General features: G+C 33.5%; 1 protein-coding gene across 1 annotated transcript in view; it reads left to right on the forward strand.

The window, feature by feature from the left end:
• LOC129943028 (frizzled-2) overlaps window positions 1-24,005 on the forward strand; it is a 315,230-nt gene that overhangs the window by 68,982 nt on the left and 222,243 nt on the right. The gene's annotated exons all lie outside the window — the stretch shown is intronic.

Genomic DNA, 24,005 nt, shown 5'->3' on the forward strand with positions numbered 1-24,005 from the left:
GCACACAATAAGCGTACTCTGAAATCACTTTCGCAGAAACTGTACGGATGAGAAAGATCAGGAAAAAGTACATGCCTTGCTAGAGCTCAAAAATCCAAGGACTACATATGAGATTCTATAACGAATTCTATAATGATCTAAATCATATTAAAATAATCAGTCTTTCACGTTTTGTAGGGCACTCAAGCTGGTTTCATTGATCTAAGAAGAAAGCCTCAAGATTCATGTGGTTACACAATGACCCATTAAACTTGCCTAGGTGTGCCTTTAACTATCACTGGCAGCCAATTATCCTAACCTAACTTGCCAGGAACAACACCTTTTCGGCCAAAGCATTTATTGAAATGGAAAAAGTTTTTGTTGAATTTGTTAGTTAGCTGATGGAAAAAGTCACTTCTATTCAAACACTATACAAAATCCACTCCTGTCTTATGCATCCAAGTTTAGTCCGGTCTGATAAATGGGTGCTGTGGGGTACAGCAGAATACGTACACTGGAGTGGAGCATTGTTGGAAGCCTGGATATCTAGATGGCTGGCTGGATGGTTGGTTGGGTTTTGCCCATGAAAGTTTTATGTTTGTCCATCCGGTGTGCGCCTGTCTGTCGTTTCGTTAGTCAATTTGTTGTTCTTTTGGGGTTCTGGCTGCTGGCCGGCTTTTTATCTTGTTTTGTTTTACTTCTTGGCATCGATCCATATAAATATGGAGTTAGTTTAATATCCATTCCTATACAAAAGGAGTTTTTATAATTGACTAGCTGATGTGACTTATGCTCCATAAGACAGTGGAATCTGTTTTTATTATTTTTATTTTATTTTTGTACGTTATTTTATTTTGAAAATTTTACATTTGTATAGAAATTCGGTAGCAACAGATATGAAATTCATTTATTTTTTACGGATGAGTAAATTACTTTATGTTTCAATGAATAAAATTATTATTCCTTTTTTGTTCAATGGAAATGAAGTGAGAGTAGATCTGTTGGAAATTTTTGATACAGATATTATTCATAAATATTTAGATCTTTATATTGTTTCAATTCATGCAAATAAAATAAGGATTAGAATTAATAAAAATTGAAATATCTGTTTCAAATTTATTTATTCAAGCAAATTTAATTGTTAAGAGTTATAACTTTGACTTGTTGTGAATTGAGCTTAGTGTTTTATTATTGAAGACAATTTATGGATAGATAATTTTAAATAAATGACCAATAGGAGTGTAACAAACTTATCTAATCTCAAACAGATGAATATCATATTTTTAAGACATCATGAACTTAATTTGAGCATTTTATTTTAAAAGAATAATTATCAAAGAGAGCATACCTACTCAGTTAAACATCACTAGAAAACTGAAAGGAAAATGTGTTACTCAGAAAAATTATTAGTTGAAAGACAAAGCACATATCTCACTTTGAATGAAAGAATAAGAAAACTTTTATATTTTTAAGTTTTCCAAAAACTAATCTTTTTTAAAAGGACTCCCCGAAACTCATTTTTTTACTTTTATTGATTTAAAAAAAAAACTTTCCATCCAATATTAATCAAATTTTGTATTCTCATTATATTATATTGAAAAACTTAGAATTTTATCGTTAACTTAAGATTACGAAGATAGAAAATATACAGATTGCCAATATTTTTTGAAATAATAAGATCGATTTTGATTACATTTATGGACAGATCTTCAAGTTACAAAGTTTGCAAACATTTGCGCTCGAAATTGAAAAAAAATTATTTTTTCATCTGTGATAATGATAACGACCACAGTAAATTCGTTTTTGAAAAGAAGATATTCAATTTCGTTGGACTTGTTATTGAAAACATTAATAACTAGTATTGGAACCTTTACAATTTGAAAGTTCTTGAATAAGGAGTTATAGTTTGGCTGAATGAGTCACACAGAAATTGTTCGGAGTTGTTAGTCACTAAGCCCTAGTTCTCAACGGACTTTTCTTGTTCTTCGTTTCCGGCTGCTAGTAGCAGCACTTTAACTCCTATTTGAGCATAGGGCGGCAACCAGTTCCTTCCATCTCTCTCTATTCCTAGCACGATACCTCAACTGGGACCACGTCTTCAAGTTTAGGGACCGAGCTTCCTTCATGACAGATGATTTCCATTTTTATCTTGGCCGCCTTCTACCAAAGCACTGCTTTGCTATGTTGTCGCCTGGCTTCCTCAATGTACGGCCCATCCAGCGCCACTTTCTCTGCGCGATGTCAACATCCACTTTAAGCATTATTTTCCTGGAGTTACACACTTTAGAAAGCATTGCGAATGTACTACGGGCTTTATTTATTCTATTGGTGACATGGAGGTCCGTTCCACCATCGAGTGCCAAATAGCTTCCCAGGAAGTTGAACTGGGTAATTTCTTCTACTGCCTCTTGTCTCACAATAACCTCTTGTTGTTGGTCTCAGTTCGTGTGCATTAACTTAGTCTTACTGGCATTAATATTTAAACCAACCACTTCCCCATTTTGTTGAAGAAAGTGGCAGATTTGGCTGGGGTCTCCATTTCTGTTTGCCTTCCTTCAGGTGCCATTGGATACCCAGTCTCTCGTGTTCACCCACTGTAGTAGTCATAACATCATCAATAGCAAGCAAGAAAAGAATCGGTGACAATACATCACTGTCTCACTTCCTGTCGCAATTCAAATGCGTCGGAAAGCTGCCCATTGCTGAAAACGAAACACCTTGCGTTGTTGCAAGACTTTTTTTTATTATAGCAACAATTTTTAAGGAACGCCTCTAGCACCAAGCGATCTCCAGATAACATCACGAATAACGCGATCGAAGGCCTTTTCAAAATCGACGAACATGAGGTAAAGCGACGTTTGGTACTCCGACCATTTTTGAGGTCGCAAGTTCTTAATGTGGTCGACACATGATCGACCAATGCGAAATCCCGCTTGATGCCTTTGAGCGTAGACTTGATCTTAGATTTTATCTTCCCGAGAATGATGGTTGTCATTATCTTTGGAAATGCGGACAAAATGGTGTTTCCAAGCCAGTTATTGCAGTTCTTAAGATCGCCTTTTTTTGATAGCTTGACGATTACGTAGTCCTTCCATTCCCTGGAAAAGGTTTCGTTTTCGCAAACACACTTAACAAGTGTCAACAAAATACCAGCAGCCAAGCCGGGGTCTGCTTTGAGGAATTCGGCAGGTATGCCATCCTGCCCAGCTGCTTTGTTGTTCTTTGAAAGATGTATCGTGGTTCTTATTTCCGTGCATGTAGGGGGGTCAATATTAATGCTTCTGGTAGACCTACGTATGTCGGGCAGTTGATGATTTGCATTAGCGTTTGCATTTGTATTCTGATCATCGTTCAGCAATGTACAGAAGTGCTCCTTCCATCTCCGCATTTGATCTTCCATTAACACTAAAAGACTACCGTTCGTGTCACGAACAGGATGGTTGACAAAAATTTGTTGGCCTACAAGATCCTAAGTGATTTTGAACGCGTTACCCCTTCTTGCAGCTTCCTCAGCGCTTTGTGTCAATTTGTCTAATCTGGCCCTCCTATCTCGTCTCACACACTTCTGCACTACCTTTTAAGATGCTCTATACTCACTTCACATTTTAAGTGCTCTGCGTAGTGTAATGTTGTCCCAGGTGTCTTGGGATATCCACAAATCCTTATCTCTAGATTGCCTCGGTACCGTTTCAGACCCAGCTTCAATAAAAACTTTTTTTGCCGTGCTCCACAACGTCTCAATGGGAACATTTTCGTTTAACCCCTCATTTGACGCCTTGTCGTTAAGAGTGTTTGCAAAATAACAACAAGTATTTGGGTCACTAAAAGCGATTGGATTGTCTGGTTGCCGTGTCTGTACGTCTTCGGATAGCAGCTTTTCGCAGTCGAATTGTCGTTAATAGCAGATGATGATCGCTTCCTGCATTTGCACGTCTCTCGTTACTCACATCGCAAAATGGTTTTCTCCATCGTTGTTGTATTATAAAATGGTCGATTTGGTTTTCTGTTCGACCATCAGGGGATACCCAGGTAACTTGGTGGCAGGTCTTATGTGAGAAAAGGGTTCCACCTACCACCAGCCGCCGGGCATTACAAAAGTCGACAAGCAAATCACCATTGTCAATTCGTTGACCTATGCCGTGTCTACCCATAACTCGCTCAAGGCCTGTATTATCCGAGCCAACTTTGGCATTTAGGTCCTCGTGATGATATTTATGTCACCCTTCGGAACTCTGCTGCTGTAGACCGAGTTCATTTGAGCTAAGAATGAGCATTGTTTTCTTCTGCTGCATCATTTGTCGGAACGTAACACATCATACAGATGGTGAGTTTGCGAATTCTGTTCGGACTGTTGGGCAACCTAATTTATTTATTTAACTACGTATAACAAAACATAGGGATTAAATTTTTTAATTTCTTAAATCCCAAAACACATATTATGGCATCCTTATTTTTCTTACAGGATTAAAATTAAAATTTGTTTTGATAAAAATATTATCTCATATTTTTGGTTTCCAAAAAAGGAAGTAATGGAAAAAAGGAAGTAAATATTTAGTTTAGAATAGGGCCTAAACTGATCCTTGTTATCCACCTGTTATTGACTGAAACCTTCAATTTTCTCTGATGTAAAAATGATTGAATTATTTTTATTAAAAACACTGGAAAGGTGAGAATCAACAACTTGTGTATAAGTGCATCATGCCAGACAGTGTCGAATGCTATTTCGATATCAAGAAAACCATTCCTGTACTTTTACCAGAACTTAAGTTACTTTTTATTTATTTAGCAATCCTATGTACTTGATGGTTTGTACTGTGATGCAAAATGTTATTATTAGTTAAGTGTGAATATATTCTAGCTTTAATTATTTGTTCAAAACATTTACTAATTGAACTTAACAAACTAATAAGTCTGTAACTATTATTTACCCAATAGTTACAGACTTACCAATTTTTGAAAAAAATTTAAAATGGGTATTACCTTGGCAGTTTTCCAATTGTTTGGAAAATAGCCAATTGTAAGACATTAATTGAAAAACACTTGCAAATATTTTAAGCCTAATATAGGTAAGTTTTTTCAAGTTGCTATATATTTTTAATTCCTACAAAGCCTGCTGATTTCCTTGCTTTAAGATTTCGAAGTATACCTTTGATATCATCTAATAAAATCTGGTTTTGGAGGTAATGGGAAGGTGATGAGTTAATTGAATCAATTGAGTTGCTGACAAATGATTGAATAATATTATTGTTCATGTTGTAATTGGCCATATGGGTTGCAGAAAAAGTGTCGGCTAAAACTTTGGATTTTTTATTATTCGTGATTGAAATATTGTTTCCTACTTTAAAAGCATGAATGTGGGCGTTTTTCTTCTTTATAATTGTAACTAAACTCTATCAAACCATTATAAAAACCTTCAAGTTTTGAATTCTAAGATCGATTCAAATAGTACCAGATTTCATCTTTTAGAATTATGTTGAGTGTTTTTACTGGAACAAGTTCAAATCGATTGCTAACAGTTCTTATAAAAATTGGGAGATACCACAGACTAGTAAAGAATGTTCAAGTTATAGAAACTTAATTTTGTAAAAACCTCAAATTTCATCAATCAACATTAATCAGAAGTTTTTCATATAAATGATAACAGCTGAATAAACTGTGGGTGGATACCACGCCTCTAAATCTATGGCCTTTACAAATTTTTTACACATACATGTTAAACACAATCTTTAATTTGTTCCTTATTACTATCTGATGCTTATATGATATCTAGAAGTTCATCAATTGAAAATTGACCTAAACTTTCCGATATTTTGTTAAGATTGTTTTCGTTTTGCTGTTTTTTACTCAACTTCTATATATTGTATCTTCTGGACGTACATAACTTGTTATCAAAACAATAAATCTTCGTTTCATGACAATTTTCATACAAAAAGCTATTTTGTGTGTTGGCCCTGTTGACAAGATAGTTAACATGTCAGGGTGTTGGAAATTCTGAAATCTCAAATAAACAAATCTATCTAAAAACATATATTTGTATATTGCGTTGATGATAAAACACATCCCAGAAAAAGACACAAAAACCATGTTATCGTTTCAGAGAAAGAGAGAAGTATTTATATTTGTATACAAAAACCTAACAACAATCTATAACGTTCATTTGTTAAGGTTTCTGTTTACAATGCAAAATGTTTTCCTTTATTATGTACATATCTGTATCCATCCACCCACCACAAGCTTTGAATAGGATACAAAAAGGTACACTCCACCCCCTATTCTCGTTCTCAAGCGCCCCAAAAACTAATTACACACGATTCAAAAACTCCTGACGCAAGGAAAATCTTACAAATATATCTAGATACACTGCGTATACGGAAACTATCTATCCTCAAGAGATGTCAACATTAAACAAGAGGCAAAACCTCAGATTCAGATTCAGCCTCAGTCTCGGACCTCAGCCCACACAAAACAATCTACGGATATGTGTACAAAATAAAACAAAAGCACAAAAAAGATAAACCAGTCGCCACCCAGGCAACCAACATAAATTCCATTTCTCCAAAAGTGTAGTGTAGTGGTCATGTGCGGCTGGCCAGGAAAATATCTATGAGATAATTTTGTATCTGACAGCAGCCGATTTATAGTTGGATTGGATATAATATTGTTATGGAGTGTGTCGCACCCATTTAGATGCGGAGCAAAGCGGAACAGAGTTTCAATTTCCAAACCCCCCCCTTTTCGCTTTCCTCTAACTCTGGAACACAGAACACGTTCGGTATATTATTGATAGGCAGAGGCACCTATGGGCAATGGGCACCTATGTATACCCACCATTCTACCTTCCTAACTCCTTAATCAATTGGACTAGGTTCGAATTTGTTAGAAATATAGTTTCGTTGTTTTGGGTGCACACAACTCAATCAATCTGGAAACGGCCGACAAACCACGTCCGGCGACGTCAACGACGCACGACAATGCAAGGCGAAACAACAACGTCAAACGTAGCCCCACGACCACGACGACGATAAAAGACAAAGAGGCATTTTATGCTCTATTTTTGACATCAATCCAATCGATGACGATGTGGACTACGACAACGACGTCATGACCACCACAGGAGACATATAGATACCCTGAGATCTCGAGGGCTTCAAATATGTACATCCGGTATAAAGGAGAGGAGGTGGTGATGCTGGTGGTGGTGCAAAGCCCGATTAATTGATTTGGCATTTTCATGCGTGTAAAAGTGTTGATAGTTTATTTGGCAAATGATTCGTTTGGACAACTCAATGAGGTCAGTTGATGACAGGTTTGAACGTTTGAACGGATAGAAATATTTGCAGCAGCAGCACAAGCGACGATGATTGTGCGGTGTGACTTGATTGCCAGGATGTTTGGATAATGCAACACACCGGCACCGCCCTGACGATGATGATGACGATGACGACGTAGACTGCGAAGCGGCGTCGACTACGGCGACGGCTAAGGCTACGATGACAGGCACTTGTCAATTATTTCAGGGCGTTATAGGAAGAAATAACTTTGGGTGTTTATTTATGGATTTGCAATTTGAATTTATCTGTATACAGTATACAAATATAGACAGACAAGGTGTTACACACAAGCTGAGAAGTAAATAATATTGTAATTGACACATGAAATCATGGCATGTTATAGTTAACTTGAATTTCAAGTGTTTTAATCAATTTCTCTCAGTGAGTCGTGGTTCATCAAATTCAGTGATTATGGAGAAATCTTCCTTGAAGCGTGTTGTGAGTGATGAAATATCATAATTTCTGGTTTAAACTTTTTAAGTATAAGATTTAGATAAACAAATTAGCGTGCCTTCGGATAATATTCACCCATGGTATAGAATACCATAGGTTGATGAAATAGGTTTGATCGGGTGTTTCAACAGTTGACCATATATTTGCACTCACTACTATAGCCAAATGGTTTTAGAGATCGATTTTAAAACGCCTGTGATACGGTTAACAGGAGTTCTTTAATTTAAAATATTTATACCTTAGGCTTATCAACAAAATTTCTCAACTTATATAAGCTTCTTAAAACCGATACCTCTGCTGCTGTATGGAATGGAAGTAGAATGTCTAATTTCTTCAATGCGAGTGCTGGTGTTCCACTTGGTTGTCAATTAAGTCCATTAATGTTTGCAGTATATATTAATGACGTATCCAAAGATTTCCTGGTGGTATAAAGGTTGGTGAAAAATGCTCCTATACACGGATAACATTGTTGTGTTGGCTGATAATCCCATAGCTTTGCAGTTACAAATAAACAAGCTCAAAAGCTTTTCAAAAATCATGGTTTTTGAAAATACTCATCGAAGAACAACTTCCTAAGAGAAATAGTTTTTGAAACGTAAACCAATAGAAATAGTAAATCAGTTCAATTACTTAGGTTTCTTGATAATTCGTAACCTTGGTTTTCGGCCAAATGTAAAATAAAAATGCACTGCAGCCAAAACGGCAATAAATCTTATGTGGAGTAATTTCTTCTGCAACAAGTATGTGGATGCAACTGCTAGTGTTTGATGCAACCATTAAAACATGCCTGTGCTATGCAAATCAATTGTTTGGCTATTAAAACTTAAAAGAGTTTGAAGTAATACAACGCTTATTTTTTAAGCTTATAACTGAATAACTCAACACCCACATACGCCATCCATACTGAATCCGTAATGCTAAAAGTATTTTAAAAGAATCTTAAATCAAATGTAGTAGAACCCGTGATATGATGGTAAGTGCGATGGACTGTAATCAACAAGATATTCAGGAAAAAGAACGACAATGATATTCCGAGTCTGAAACTCCAAAGAACCGAAGAGAACAGAGACGTACTCAGGACAGCACAAATAGATCCAGAAGAAGCCATCTTTGACGATGACTTTTACATAATTGAAGATCCGAAGGAAAAAGTGGAGCCGGTGGGAGCTGTTTTCCAGCAAGTGTACAAGTTGAATGTTAGCATTCGCCCCAACCACGACCTGGAAAACAGAGCCCTACTTCATCACTTTTACCTTCGATATGATATGACACATTGGCGATGTGAGAACTGCGGCTTCATGCGGAGCAAGTCCCTTGTTAGTGCAAAGGTTGAGCTACAGCTCATCTTCAATTCAATAAAAAATGAGAAGTCAGCAGGTGTCGGTGGTATATCCAACGTTGTACTAAGACATTTACCGACGGAAGCAATTGACAATTACACCACACTCTTTAACAATGCACTGAATAATGCATATTATCCAGTGCATTGGAAGACCGCTGTGGTTCATCCTCTCCCGAAAAAGGGAAAGGACAACTACAACCCGTCAAATCTTCGGTCGATAAATCTTTTTCCGAGCATCAGCAAAGTTTTCCAAAAAATCATTAATAGGGCTCTGACTAAGTGGGCTGCGGACAACAAAATAATTCCGGATAATAAGTTCGGGTTCAAGGCGGGTCATGACACAATTCATGGTGCGTCTAAACTCGTTTCTGATATCCAATGGAATAAATCAAAACAACAATGCACAGGTGCTGTTCTGGTTGATTTGGAAAAGGCCTTTGAAACGGTATGGTTAGAGGGTCTTTACCTAAAACTGAGCAGGCTTTGAATAAATAAGCAAGCCATTGTTGTATATACTTTATGATATGTTTAACGGTAGAAAGTTTGTCGTCAAAAGTGGAAATGCAACTTCTACCACAACATTCTCAATTAAAAATGGTCTTCAACAGGGAGTGGTGAATTCGCTGATTCTCTTCAGCATTTACACCAGCGATCTGATTGGTAGTCTTGCAAAGTCAATTGCATACGCCGACGATCTTATTGCGTACAGAACGGCCCGAAAGGTCGAGGTTATTAGAATTCTCTAGTAGCGTGATTTCGACAAGATTCAGCGATATTGCGACGACTGGAAACTGAAAATAAATGTCCTAGATTTGTTTGTTTCTAGATTTTCATCCTTTTCCTTCTTTGGATGTGCATCGTATGATAAGCTTAGTTCCAATTTCGACAGCATTGTCTAATGGGAATTTATTAACCATGTACAATTTTATTTTGCAAAAACTCAATGCTGTCGTTAAAACGAAACCCACCTCCGATTCCACTGTCCATGAGTATTACTTGCATACATTAAACTAATCAGCTTTCAGAACTCGGTATGTGTATCACAGAGCACCTCTTAAGGAATGATGAAATATTCGACATTGTCAAAATTGCTTCTAAATGCTTAAGATTCCTCCGACGACGCACGGTGCAAAAAATATTTCACCATTTCTGATCTGCCTGTAATTTAAAAAGGATTTTTCGTCCAAAACTTGAATAAAACTCACATATTTGGGCAAATGCCCTAAAACTAGTTTAAGTCTCTTAAATTGGACTCAAAAAAGAAATTTGGAAAGAAAGGTGATAAAACTACAACCGAAGCTCAATTTTGGACATACTATCAAATATTATAGAGATTATATTTTAAGGCTCACATCATGAATGTGGAGTACTTTGACCAAATTTGTTTTTTGCTTTTATTTTAATTCATCAAAATATTATGCAGCTAAATACAACCGCTTTTCCTGTTGGCGAAAAATGAATATAAAAAAGCCTACGCTATTGCATCCTATTTTTATTTCAATAAATGCATTTCATTACATAAATAACAACATTTCCTTCTGATGAAAAAATAATCAAAATGTATTTCTACACGACGAAACATTCATCAAAGTGAAGTATTATATCACGTTCAATAAAAATCATTAAAAATGGATTTTAAACAATTTCTATCAAACTTAATTAATTTTTAGGTAAAATTGAATAAACCTTAATTAAATCAATAGACATTTTTAGGAATACAACATTTAAAAAAAATGTAACATCCATTGCATTTTCCAATATTCATCCAATAGAATTTTAACCATATAAGTTCATGGGTATAGTTATTTCAACCGTGAAAAAGTAAAGACCATCAGAAAAAAAAATTACAACAACATGGAACTTAATTTCAGAAAAATCTGTTTTGCATTTTAAATTTTTTACTACTACATTCGACGAGTACTACATCCCAATCAATCTGTCAATAACTCTTCTCAAGACTCAAACTCATGTGTTGGTTGTTAAACAAAAAAATAAAATAACAACAACAAATGTTTAAAAAAAACCTCCACGACCTGGGTTAATAAAAAATTGATTTTACACCCGATAGTAGTATAAGCACATTTTTAACATACGTCGAAGTAAAGTAATACCTATAAGTGATGATGGGGGAGCTTGATGGTAATGCAGTTCATGTAATGGCGCACCACCGCACAGTGTTAAGTGCCCATTGTCTGCCGCCTACGGGTATTTTTTCAAGTTCAATATTTTATTTCGCTTTTATTCTTTTGCTATGTAATTTTTTTTTTAAATTTTAGTTCATCTGGCAGCATACAAATATCGGAGTTGAAGAATTTAATTGCAGCAATATTTATACCACATCACCATATGCGAACGGTCTACAATGTACAGTACATGGGGTGTACTCTACTCTACTCTACTCAGTCTTTTAGAGCCAGCACCCAATATGAGTCACAGTGTTGTTTTGCGTGGAAATTCATGTATCGAATATCATAATAATTCCAAACCCTTTAACGACAATAAAGCACACAGTGGGGAAAATATTCTCAAAAATGTCGAGAAATACAATTTGAAAGCATTATTATGTTAAGGGTTCTGAAAACACTTTTTCAACAAGAGAAAGCCTTCCATTGAACATTCTCAATGACAAATATACACAAATACGGCGATGAAAACGGAGCCTCTATCATGGCAACTTAGAGAAGTCGAGATTTCGAAGAACCTACGATTGTTTAGCCTTTTTGACTCCTGTTGTCAAATAAGTGAAGATGTTCGGGTTAGATAGGTCCTGCTCCTCAAAAAGTGGTGTGGACATGCCTTAACATGTTTACTAAATTATATACTGGGCGGTTGTTGATAAATAATTCTGTCAAGTTTGTCAAGCAAAAAGATTTATCAGGTCCTCCTATCAATCCCAACTTCGTTGCAAATTAGTTGAAGGGCTCTTTAAATACAAAAATTATTAGATGAATTTAGGTCTAGAATCCACAAAATAGATGCTGTTGTGCCAAAGGGCAATGATCTATTTCCGACCCCCCTTTGTCAGTAATGTTCTTTTCCTAAACATTTAAGTCACTTATCTGGTTCATTGAAAGTTTCTACAGTTCGGCAACTTTTATAATTCATTTCTGGATTCACAACCCTACTTTTCGATTGGAAAAAAAATTGAATTCTCATCAGTTTATCCGCTACACCAACTTCGGCCGTAATGATACTTGTTCTTCAGCTGTACTACGTGAATGTGAAATGCTTTAGCACAATCTATCTTTCTCAGTTATTACAATATTGCCAAATCTAAAACAAATTTGGACAAATGGCCCCACTTTGAGACTTAAAGAGACTTTTAAATAGTATAATAAACCCTTTTTAACTTCCCATAAGAAGTTATTGTAATGGGTCCGATTTGTGAAATTGAAAATTTTGACATTTCTCGACGTCTCAAGGTCCCTAGAGTCGAAATAAAAGATTTTTAGAAAGATGTCCGTGCGTGCGTGTGTACGTACGTTCGTACGTCCGTACGTTCGCGACGTTTTTTTCGTCCTCCATAGCTCAAGAACTTCAAATAAATTTTGTTATACAGATAATAAGGCAGAAAGATGCAGAAAGGGCTCTCAAGAAAATTGCATGCGTAGTTTTTTTTACCATAGCAGTTTGAAAAAATTTGAAAATTTTGGTAAACCCTAAATATCTTTCGAACCAAAAACGCTTGAGACTTGAATTAAATTTTATATAACATATTGTAACGCGATACCAAACAGGTATATTTTTTGAAAAAAAATCCATTTAACGGTTTGTTTATAAATCAAAAAAACTGAAAAAAAAATTTGTCACCTCCAAAATTTTAGGACTGAAATATGATTTCATCTCTACAACAATTTTGTGCAACGAAAAATAATGTTCTTGACATCTGATAAAATTTTCAGAAAAATCTGATTGACAGTTTTTTTTATAAAAAATAAAAATTTTAAAAAATACATTACTCAAAGTTCGTAAAAATTGAATATCGGTTCAAATATCTTTTCAAAAACTTGAAATTTAGGCTTCAAGCTTATTTTATCTTATAAGAAATATTGTTTTCAACATTTTGAAAAATTTTGAGAAAAATCGAATTTAGAGTTTTTTTTACAAAAAATATAAAACTTAAAATAAAATGTATAAAAGTTGGTAAAAATTGATTTTCGACTCAAATATCTTTTCAAAACTTTGAGATAATAGCTTCTCACTAAGACATATTGTTTTCAACATTAGGACACATTTTGAGAAAAATCGAACTGACAGTTTTTTTTACAAAAAATAAAAACCTAAAAAAAAATGTATAAAAGTTGGTAAAAATTTACTTTCGGCTCAAATAGCTTTTCAAAAATTCAAAATATTGGCTTCAAACTTATTTTATTTCACAGAAAATATTGTTTTCAATATTCACTAATTTTTATATAAAAATTCAACAGTCCGTTTTTTCATAAAAAATAAAATCTACAAAAAATATTGCGCAAATTTGGTAAAAATTGATACGAGTACATATAGACAAACTTTTAAGCAAGAAAAATCGACATACGGGATGGGAAGTTATCAGTGTGGGTCGCATCCCAGCCTCTTTTTCGTAATAACCTGGGTGCGTCCTTAAAATCATTTTTTGAACCATAGATTTTAAACTCCTTATTCATTCCTATTGTAAAGTTTTTCAAAGCAAAGAACGCATTTAAATATAAAATCCAAACCTCGTATAAAACTCCTGAGGAACTTCTTTTACTTTATAATTTTTATAAGTTCGTTGATGACTTCTTTGGATAATCCAATATACCATCTTAATCTGGATTCCTATTATCAAGATTCTCACACCAAGGAAGGATATACTCATAAATAAAACGCTTTAAGCACTCTTTTCATATATTCACATTGGTTAGTTTCTTAGAACTTTGTGTTGATTCTTGGATTTGTTTTCTCCCTCTAATTTTCAAGTTTGTCAAGCGAAAACATTTTAACAATGGATACAAAATTCCGCACTTTGTGTACAGAACGATTTTCAAGTAATAACCTTGGAGAGCCAATTAAAAGCTTCTTTGAGCCTTGGATTTAAAAGTTTCCTTTTCTCCTGTCATCAAAGTTTTCTAGGTAAGACTTTGATAAAACTAAAATTACCTTGGGAAAGCTCCAAAAGTCCAAATCTCCTACAGAACATCTGAAGAAATCATTCAATGAAATAATGTCAGTAGAAGGGTCTCTGAAAGCTTGGATTTCTCACTCTAACTCGCTTATTTCGTCAAGTTTTTCAAGCGAAATACGAATTCAAGTTTATTTGTTTTCACAAATTCCAAACCTCATAGAGAATTTCTTAAGCTCACCTTCCACTTAATTGCCTTTTATAACACGTCCGTAGAAGGTTTCTTTCAAACTTGCTTTTTTTAGGTACTAACAACCCCTACTGTCAATTTTGTCACAGAAAAAGTAAGTAAGTACAATTTGGTCAGAAAATCTAACCCATCTTTAGAACTGCATTTCCTTTTCTTTTTGTACTTCAAAAGTCTTCTAAGAAAAAATTCTTTAAAATTGTCCTAAATCGCTTAATTTTCCTTCCTTTTACATAAAATAGTTGTCCCACTGTACCCAAAACACATCCAACTACGTCGTCGTGTCGGTCGCCCTTCGTCATTTACATATACTCATAAGGAAAATAAATATAGCAACAGAGTCAAAGTTCGTATAATAATATTTGCATCAGAAGCAGCATCAGCCCCATCAACAGCAGCGGCAGCATCAGCATCAGCAGGGCTTCAGGGACGGAATTTCATGGAAATCCATTATCCCCATACGTACTTCGTTCGTACATATATAGGCACATAATATTGATGGATTGTCTGGCCATAGGGCGGCTGTCATCAGATTCAGCAGAGCCATAGTCAACGTCAGCTTCAGCTTCAGTCGCTAGCTCGTTATTATGTTCGCAATCAAGAAATCGCAATATGTTGCATGAAGTAGATATACCAGCTCCAGCTTCAGCTCCAACAGTATAAAGTACATATATTATTTGTTGCTGATTTTGTTGTTGTTGTTATTGGCATGCAGCTAGCTGGATGAACATCAAGGTTTAAATTGCTATGGTAATAAAAATGTGTGTGTCTGAGTCCTTTTTTTCAACTTTTTTTATGGAACTTTGAGAGCGTAGAAACTCCTCCACATGATTTCATATTGCTTGCCATGATTGAAAAAAGAAATGAAAGAAAAATAACGTAATTTTGTTCTTATTTTTGTTTTCACGGCAGCGGCAAAGTATATATACTCGTATTTGTAACGAACAGACGCTTATGTAGGTACAATAAACACATTGTTACCATTGCATCACAAGCAGTCAATCTGTCCCTCCTCCTCATAGCCCTCCAGGCAAAGTGTCTATAGCTACAAAGTCTGCCAAAGGAAAGGAAATGCAGACCAAGCTCTTGCATAAGCCATCAGGAATCAGCCATCATCATGAACATCGATGATGATGAAAATATTGCAACACATGATTTTGTTTCTTTTTTTTCTGACGCTCGTTCCCAATCCTCCACCAGAACCAGAACCATCCAGGACTCGAAAATAATGTAACTCGCTGTGGAAAATTTTCTGATTCATTAATTGATATCAGTTTCAACTTTGCAACAATTGATATTGATGTGGTTTATGGTTTAAAAAATACGCAACAATATACTTAATGGATGTTGAAATATTAATAAGAGAGATTGTATAGATTTACCATATTACGAACAACACAACGCAAATATTTTGGTCTTCAGGGATATCATTGAATTTTTATTTAGTGAAGGCAGGCAGGTTACAAAAAGGTTTATAAATATGATTCCAAAGTTCATTGCTCGTATGTAGTTTATGCGTGTAGCAAAGGAATGTCATGGTTTTTATTGTTTTGATTTCAATTGATAAGAAACAAAACTATTTTGATATTAGACCCAATGGCAAATATTGATGACAGAGGATTTGTTCATTTCTCTACTAAATGTTTAAAACAAACTTGGAAAAATCGGTTTTCACCAAAAACAATAAAATGCAATGCCTTAAATACAGAAAAATTAAAATTAAAATGTGTATGTTTTAAATTCTTAGTGATAGCAGACATTTTAAAGACATTTATAATTTACTTGCGTTAAGATTGTCAATCAAGGAAAGAGGTTGTTTTTTTTTTATTAATTTTAATTAAAATGGGTATTTATTTAGTACACATTCAATTAAAGATCATTTGAAACTGTAAATTCTTATTTAATAATTCCATTTTTAATTTTCCATTGAAAGAAGGTGAAAAATCGGTCCGATTTATCCGGTTTTTAAGAGAGTAAGTCTATAATTGACTTCCAGAGATCTATTTTTGTGGTCCATGTATAAATCACTAGCTGGAATATGTGCTCAACATTTTCATCTAGTCATAATAACATCAAAATGTTCTATAAAGAATTTCAAACAATTTCTATGGGTTTGTTTTTTTTTCAACTATGTCTACTTTAAAAAATGACTCAAAATGTTGACATCTTGTGAGCTTTTTAAGAAATCCGATTGACAGTTTCCTTTAATACAAGCCTTTACCAAAATACATGGTCCTTTATTATCAATTTTGAAAATAAAACGCTTACAGCTATACACTGTTTTTTAACTTCCAACAGAAAGTTATTGTAATGGGTTTGATTTTTCGAATTGAAAATTTTGACATTTCTCGACGTTTCAAGGTATCTAGATTCGAATTAAAAGATTTTTAGAAAGATTTTTGTGCGTGCGTGTGTATGTTCTTACGTCTCCGTACGTTCGCGGCGTTTTCGTTGTCCATAGCTCAAGAACCAGAAGAGATATCAGCTTCAAATAAATTTTATTATACAAATAATATTGCAAAAAGATGCAGAAAAGGGATTGCAAAAAAATCGCGTAGGTAATTTTTTTACCATAGCAGTTAAAAAAAAAGTTAAATATATTGGTTAAACATAAATATCTAACGAACCAATGACGCTAGAGCTTTGAAATAAGTTTTATATTATATATTGTAAAGTGATACCAAATAAGTATATTTTAAGAAAAAAATCCAATTAACGTTTTTTTGTCTATAAATTAAAAAAACAGAAGACAAAAATGTGTCACCTGGAAAATTTTACGAATAAAAAATGATTTTATCTGCAGTTCGTTAAAATTAATTTTCGACTCAAATATCTTTTTAAAACTTTGAGATATTGACTTTAAACTATTTTATCTTTTAAACAATATTGTTGTCAACATTGAGTAATTTTTTTAGAAAAATCGAATTAACAGTTTTTTTTACAAAAAAAAAACTTTCAAACAAAAACAATACTTAAACTTGGTAAAAGTTTACTTTCGACTCCAATAGCTTTTCAAAAATTAAAATTCTTATCTTCAAACTTTTTTATTTAACAAAAACAATTTTTTTTAATATTAAGTGGTAAAAAAGGAAGCAAATTTGGTAAAAATTGATGTTCGGTTTTTGATGTCTTGATATTTAAAAAAACTAGAATTTCAATCTAAACTATTTCCTTATATGAAAAATATTGTTTGTAGTTTAAAAACAACTTTTTTAACCCAACAAAAAAACCTACAAACTTTTGAGCAAAACAAATCGACAGACGGGATGGGAAGTTATCACACGGTATGGGTCGTCTCCTAGCCTTTTTTTTAATAATAAAGATCTACACAAAATAGTACGCAAATTAGGTAAAGATTCATATTCGGAACATATTGACTTCAAATTAATTTTATTCATCGAATTTGTATTTGTTTATATTATAAATAAAAACTTTTAAGAAATGCTACTAAAATTGGTAAAAACTGGTTAACGACTAAAAATTTCGTTAATAATAATCTCTGTCTTAATAATATTGGAGGATCAAAAATTATTTATATTTATCCAAATAAGTTATGAGTTTTGAAAAACTGCAAAAGGTAGGTACTAAAAATATTTCTAAACACAAAATTGAAAAATTTAATATACCTACACTAATTTCATTAAAATATAAATTCTATTTCCAAACAGAGCCATTGGATACATTAAAAAGTTCGTTGCGATCCAGTCGTAGACTTAGTTTTGCAATTTGTACCTCGGCCATAACTTGAGTTACTATATTTTTAATGCATCTAGATTGGAGGGACTATTCTCATAGAGAGGGACTTTTTTTGTACCATGGAAACAAATCTAAACGTTTCAAATCCCATGATCTTGGTGGCTATTTGATATCTCAAAAACGTAGATGGCTAGACCAATAAACTTCTCAAGCAATATAACCATAATTTGTTGCATGTTGTATTTCTTTGTTGGCTTCCCTAGGCAATTTCATTTACTTTAAATGGAGGTTTAATACTATAAATATCAAACAATCGACGAATCCGTATCATAATTGCATAAGGGCAACATTTTTGAAAAACCCAAAAAAGTTTAAAAAATTAAAATCCGAATTCCCAAATAGAATGTAATTTTAAATAAAAGCAGGTCTAAATTGTTGGTTGTGATTTTTCCCAAAAGAATTTCTAATTTTAAATTTGGGTCATATGACGTAGTGGTTGGGCCTTGTGACATTCATTTTGGGCATTACGGAGATTATGATTTCATTTGTTTTTTACTTCTTATCACCCAACGACATATAAACCAAATCATCAAATGACATAAACACCAAAAAGAGAAACGTCGTAAAAAATATCACTCAAAAAACTTAGATAACGCCCAAATTTAAGAATGTTATAACGACCAAGTTTCCTTGCATTTAAGGAATCTGGATTTTAAAAAACTTTGCCTACTTAAAATTCATCACCTGCTAAACCTAAGAATCTGGATTTAAAGAAACTTTGCACACACACAACCTCTCACCTGCTGCTATTTTATAGTGAGCCCAAGCAGGTGGGTCGTAGGGGTTGCATTATGCCCCTATAGATACTTCAATGTTTAAACGCCATAATGCTTTATGCTAACACTGCGAGCAAGCAAATCATTGCGTTTTGTCTTACTTCAAAAATTGGGCTTATTTCACTTTCTTAAAGTAAAGCCAAATATATTTGTTACGCTTTCTACACTTCCCGAGTTTTTGAGCGATCTGACATTATTTTGTTTAACGGTTGCGTTGGGGGATGAAATTTGAAACTCAAAATGTAGTAGTGCTAAAATAAACCCACATTTTATCAGAATGCCCACACGTTGAAACACATGTTTTAACTACATTTAAGAGTAGTTTTAATGCCCGAAGGTTCGGTAATATTGCCCAAATCGTACAACAACGAAATGTTAATAGCATTTTTTTGGGCGCTATGGTTTCGGGTAAAAAGTTTTTTTCACCATGTTTTGTATATGATAAATTAAGTTGGATTTGGATATTCGGTTTTGGTCTGAGATATTTTATTTCGAATAAACATTTTTAATAGCATTTGTTGAAGTTTTGTATTGCTTATTCTATTATACGAGTAACATCTACAATATATTGCATAGACTGAAATAAAAAAAAATTTTGAAGTCAAGATATTTCTAAATTTTCGAAATATTTGATTAAAAATTCAGTTTTTATCAATTTTATGTCGAAAAATATTTGAGATGAGAAATATTGGATTCAGTTTTTTTGGCTAATCAAATATTTTACTTTTTTTTAATTGCTTCAGTCCATCTTTGCATCTTTTGTTGTTATAATCCATAAAACCAAATTCATTTAAAACAATTAAATCATTTTGCTTTTAAAGGGTTCTGTAATAGCAACTCCTTTTGAAAGCTTGTGGCAGCCAAATTGTTTACTTTACTTTGTGGCAAAATATCTTTATTAATAGTATAATAATAATCTCTAGCCATTAGTCCCATTTTTGGATGAATTTGTTCATTAATAACCAAAATTGACGGATGTGAAACAACACTAATCCACAGGAGATTCACAAGTCGCATGTATCCAAATAAAGTTACTGTTCGGTGTGAATTTTAGACTGGGGACGTCATCGATCGGTACTTCTTCGTTAATGCTTCTGTCGATGATAACCATCTTTTTGTGACCTTTATTGTATGATATGGAAACCAAAGATATATGGTTTCAACAGAACAGCGTTACTAACCGCAAATCTCAAGACCAATCGATATTCAGCTCGATCGGTTTGATGGCATGGTTATCTTGGGCGATAATTTTAACAAAAGAATTGTGACGTTGTCGTCACAACCAACCCATAGTAATTTTAATTTGTTGTTTAATAAATAACCAACATTTTTTGTTCTTAAAATTAATTATGTAAAAAAATTCCATAAATTGAATGCCTATACATAAAAAAGCAGATAAATCGCTCAAAATTAAATGAAAATAAAAAAAGTACTCATAAGCCCATGTGTACCATTAAAATGCCTTCTCCTTCTTTTTTTAAAAATCTCACTTATAGAAAACGCAAGTTGTTACCTAACTTTATTATATTTTTCATAACCCAGCCAAACTGACTCCAATATTCCATCTCAAGTAGCTTGATAGCTTAGTTTAAAAATCGTTTTTTTTTAAATTCAAAACATGTTTACTCTGTTTAAAATCTCATAATGAATGATTTTTAATGGACATTATTACCAAATGGTAAACTTTATTTGACATTTTTTTCGCAAACAAGTCGAAATACTTTAACTTTCATTTTTGTGGGATGAATTCTTCTTTGTATTAAGGATTGCTTAAAAATTCGTTGATACAATTTTTCTGAATACAATAATTCTTACAGCTCACGCCATGCTCATATAAATGTATGTTCATCAGATACACTTTAGACAAATTCCTTGAATATATTGTTTATCTTCCTCCTCAGATATAGAAACTTCTTGCCAAATGATATTTTTGTTAAAACACAAATCACACACCCACTTTGTACATATATACTTCACACATAACATATATAAGAAATATAACGCATAAATAAGCTTATCTAAAAGGTCTTTCACCCGAAAACTTTACAGCTATAAAACATTCTTATAGTTGACTTTATTGTTAAACACACTAATCCGTATTATTCCTTCTTCATTCCTTTACTTTTGCTTTTACTTTTGCTTTTTGCCAGCCAGCATTTATTTATAGATACGAAAAGTCTCACATGAAAGCATAATAATACAATCTATAGCGTCAGCCTTAGCAGCAGCAGTAGCAGTAGCGTCACAAAACTCTCAAAAATCTTTTGTGTTGTTAGTTACACATCTCACACACATCCTTTATAAATCGCTAGCATCCTTCGCATATCCGTATCCGGGTGCGGGTCGAGCGGGCAAAGAGAGATATTTATTATAGTTTCTTCCTTCGTTATTCATTTTGTGAATAAATTTTCGACTCTTTCTCTTCTGGTTTTGGTTGTTGATAAAATATACTATTGTGTAACGAAAAGTTCTAAAATTGATTTATGACTGCCTTAATGCGAAGGAGTATAGTAGAGTAGAAAAGGTAAGGTTAGGGTTAGGTGTACTGTGGGGCATACAAAATTTCCATCATGTGTTGTTGTATATTTTTGGTTAAGAAATCAAAAACTAAATTTTCTATCTTCAATATACATTCATGTCTCCCTGAAAAACAGAAAGTCAAAAACCCTCCCGAAAATATAAAAAACTAAAACGAAGGTAGCCTCGGTTGATCTGAATATTTGATTAAATTATCTACCCACCTAAAGTTACGAATCCGAGGACGAGTACGAATATACCAACCCCTATAAAGTTCAATGTGCTTTTGGTCGAAAGCCGAAGGTGAATTAGGAATTCTAAACCTTCCTTGTTACTTGTTTGGTTGGTTGGTTGGTAATTGCAAGCAAAATCGAACTTTAATATTCGCAACCATATGTCATCCTCGGGGAATCCAATTGGCTAAAGTTCTCATAACTTCGTCCTCTTGGCTTGCAATATATAATTTGTAGGTATAAATGTGATTAAAAAGTCATTCACTTAATTCTGACGGACTCCGAATATTATGCTGTAGTAACTTCCAGTTTACTTAAACTGTAGGTGGTTGCACAAAGGTTAAGGGTTTTTAGGTGACCATACCACCATGAAAATATATTTATTGCAATGAGGATATACGAGTATGTTAATGTGAAAATAGAGTAGGTCATTTTTTTATCAAAATCTGTCTATTAAACCGTTCTTGTTTCTACAATGTTGTAAGCTATACTAAAATATGCCTTAAATTGGCTTAATACTAGAATAAAAAGAACTTCATATATATTAAGGCTAAAAAACACATAAGGTATTTTGTTTTCTGAAAATTTTAATAATTCCAAAACGTACAAATTTAATTAAAAACAATAGTACCCGTGTCGTGATATTTAGTGCGTTGGTCTGTCATGCCATAGATCGTGCGTTCAATACCTGCCTGCGCCATCTAAAGTTTTTTCCCGGGTACTGCCTCTTGCGAGGAATCGGCAAATCCTCCAAGAGAAATTATTTTCATAAAAAGTGCTTTTTCTAATTAGCCGTTCGTATGGGTCTTAAAACGTTAGGTGTTTAGAGTTGTAAGTTATGGACTGTTGCGCCATCCAATTAACTTAAAGTTTTTATGTTTGGTGCAATCATTTCACGAAAATTAGACAATTCTGTCAAAGAATTCATAAAACACTGTTAGAGCTCCTTTATAATTATTTATTTTTATTTACCAAATAAATATTTTATAGAAAGTCGGGATTATAATATTATATATGCTATACAATTGTTTTTATAATTTTGTGTCAAAATTCTGTATTTTTAAATAAAAATTGCGCACTTTCTCACATAATCAGACTATTAATAACATTTTGAAAGATAAATACTTTTTTAATACAGAATATTTTTCAGAATGTGAGTCGTCATATTTTTTTACTTACTACACTTTAGCACAATTTAAGATGAATTTCGTGTGTCGATATTTCTTAAGGTTATTCGACACATTTTTTACAATTTATTGTCTAAATGAAATAAGTTCGAAGCCAATATCTTTCTTTGTTCTCATAATACCTTAGCCGAACACCATTTCTTATCAGTTTTTAGTTATTTTCGTAGGTTTACGAGTTTAAAAAACAAGGCGAATAAATTTGCTTAAACATGAACATAAATTTAATACTAATATTTTGCAAGTGATAACAAAAGTTTGATACCAATATCTATTGTTGTTCCGGAGATTTTTAGTCGCGAACAATTTTTTAACAATTTTAGTAGCATTTTTTAAAATTCTTCATTTCTTGTAAAAACAAAATATCGATTAGATCGAGTATCTTATGTTAACAACAATATCTTGAATAGAATTAAACAATAATTCAATGCCTTCATTTATTCTCTAGATTTTCGAGTCAGAAATGTTTTTATGTGTCCAGCCTGTCCCTAAGAATGCGAGTCCTCCACACCGTCCAACTATCGTCCAATATCAATTACGCCTTTGCTTTCCAAGGCCATGGAAACGCTGATTAATTATAAGCTTGAGAAATATTTCGAGGAACGGATATGGAGCATATCTTGACATCGTTATGGAGAAATTAATCACTTGATATTTCAAAAGCGTTTGACAGAATTTATCATCACGCTCTTTTATCGAAAATACGTGTTTTGCATGGATTCAAGTTTGAAGTTCATAAAATAAATGCTTCCTATCGACAGTACCCTCAGATCTTCATAATCGTTTTCAGATTCACATCTTTGTCCTTCGGAGGTGGAACTTAAACGGCAGCGTATGTTAAACTCATTAAATTCTGATCTCGACAACATTTTCCAATGGAGAATTATTTACTATGTAGAATTTAATGTTTCAAAAACTAAATGCTGTCACCTGTCGTTAAAGCGTAACACACCCCAGATGACGCTATACATGAGCGGCACTTGCATCCATGGAACTAATAAACTTTCAGTACACTTATGGAATTATCAATATTCGATATCGCCTTAAACGCTGCAAGGATTTCTCTGGCAGTGTAAGAAAGTGTTCACCCTTCTAATCTGATTCTAA

The sequence above is a fragment of the Eupeodes corollae genome, chromosome 1, assembly GCF_945859685.1.
Source record: "Eupeodes corollae chromosome 1, idEupCoro1.1, whole genome shotgun sequence".
Lineage (NCBI taxonomy): Eukaryota > Metazoa > Arthropoda > Insecta > Diptera > Syrphidae > Eupeodes > Eupeodes corollae.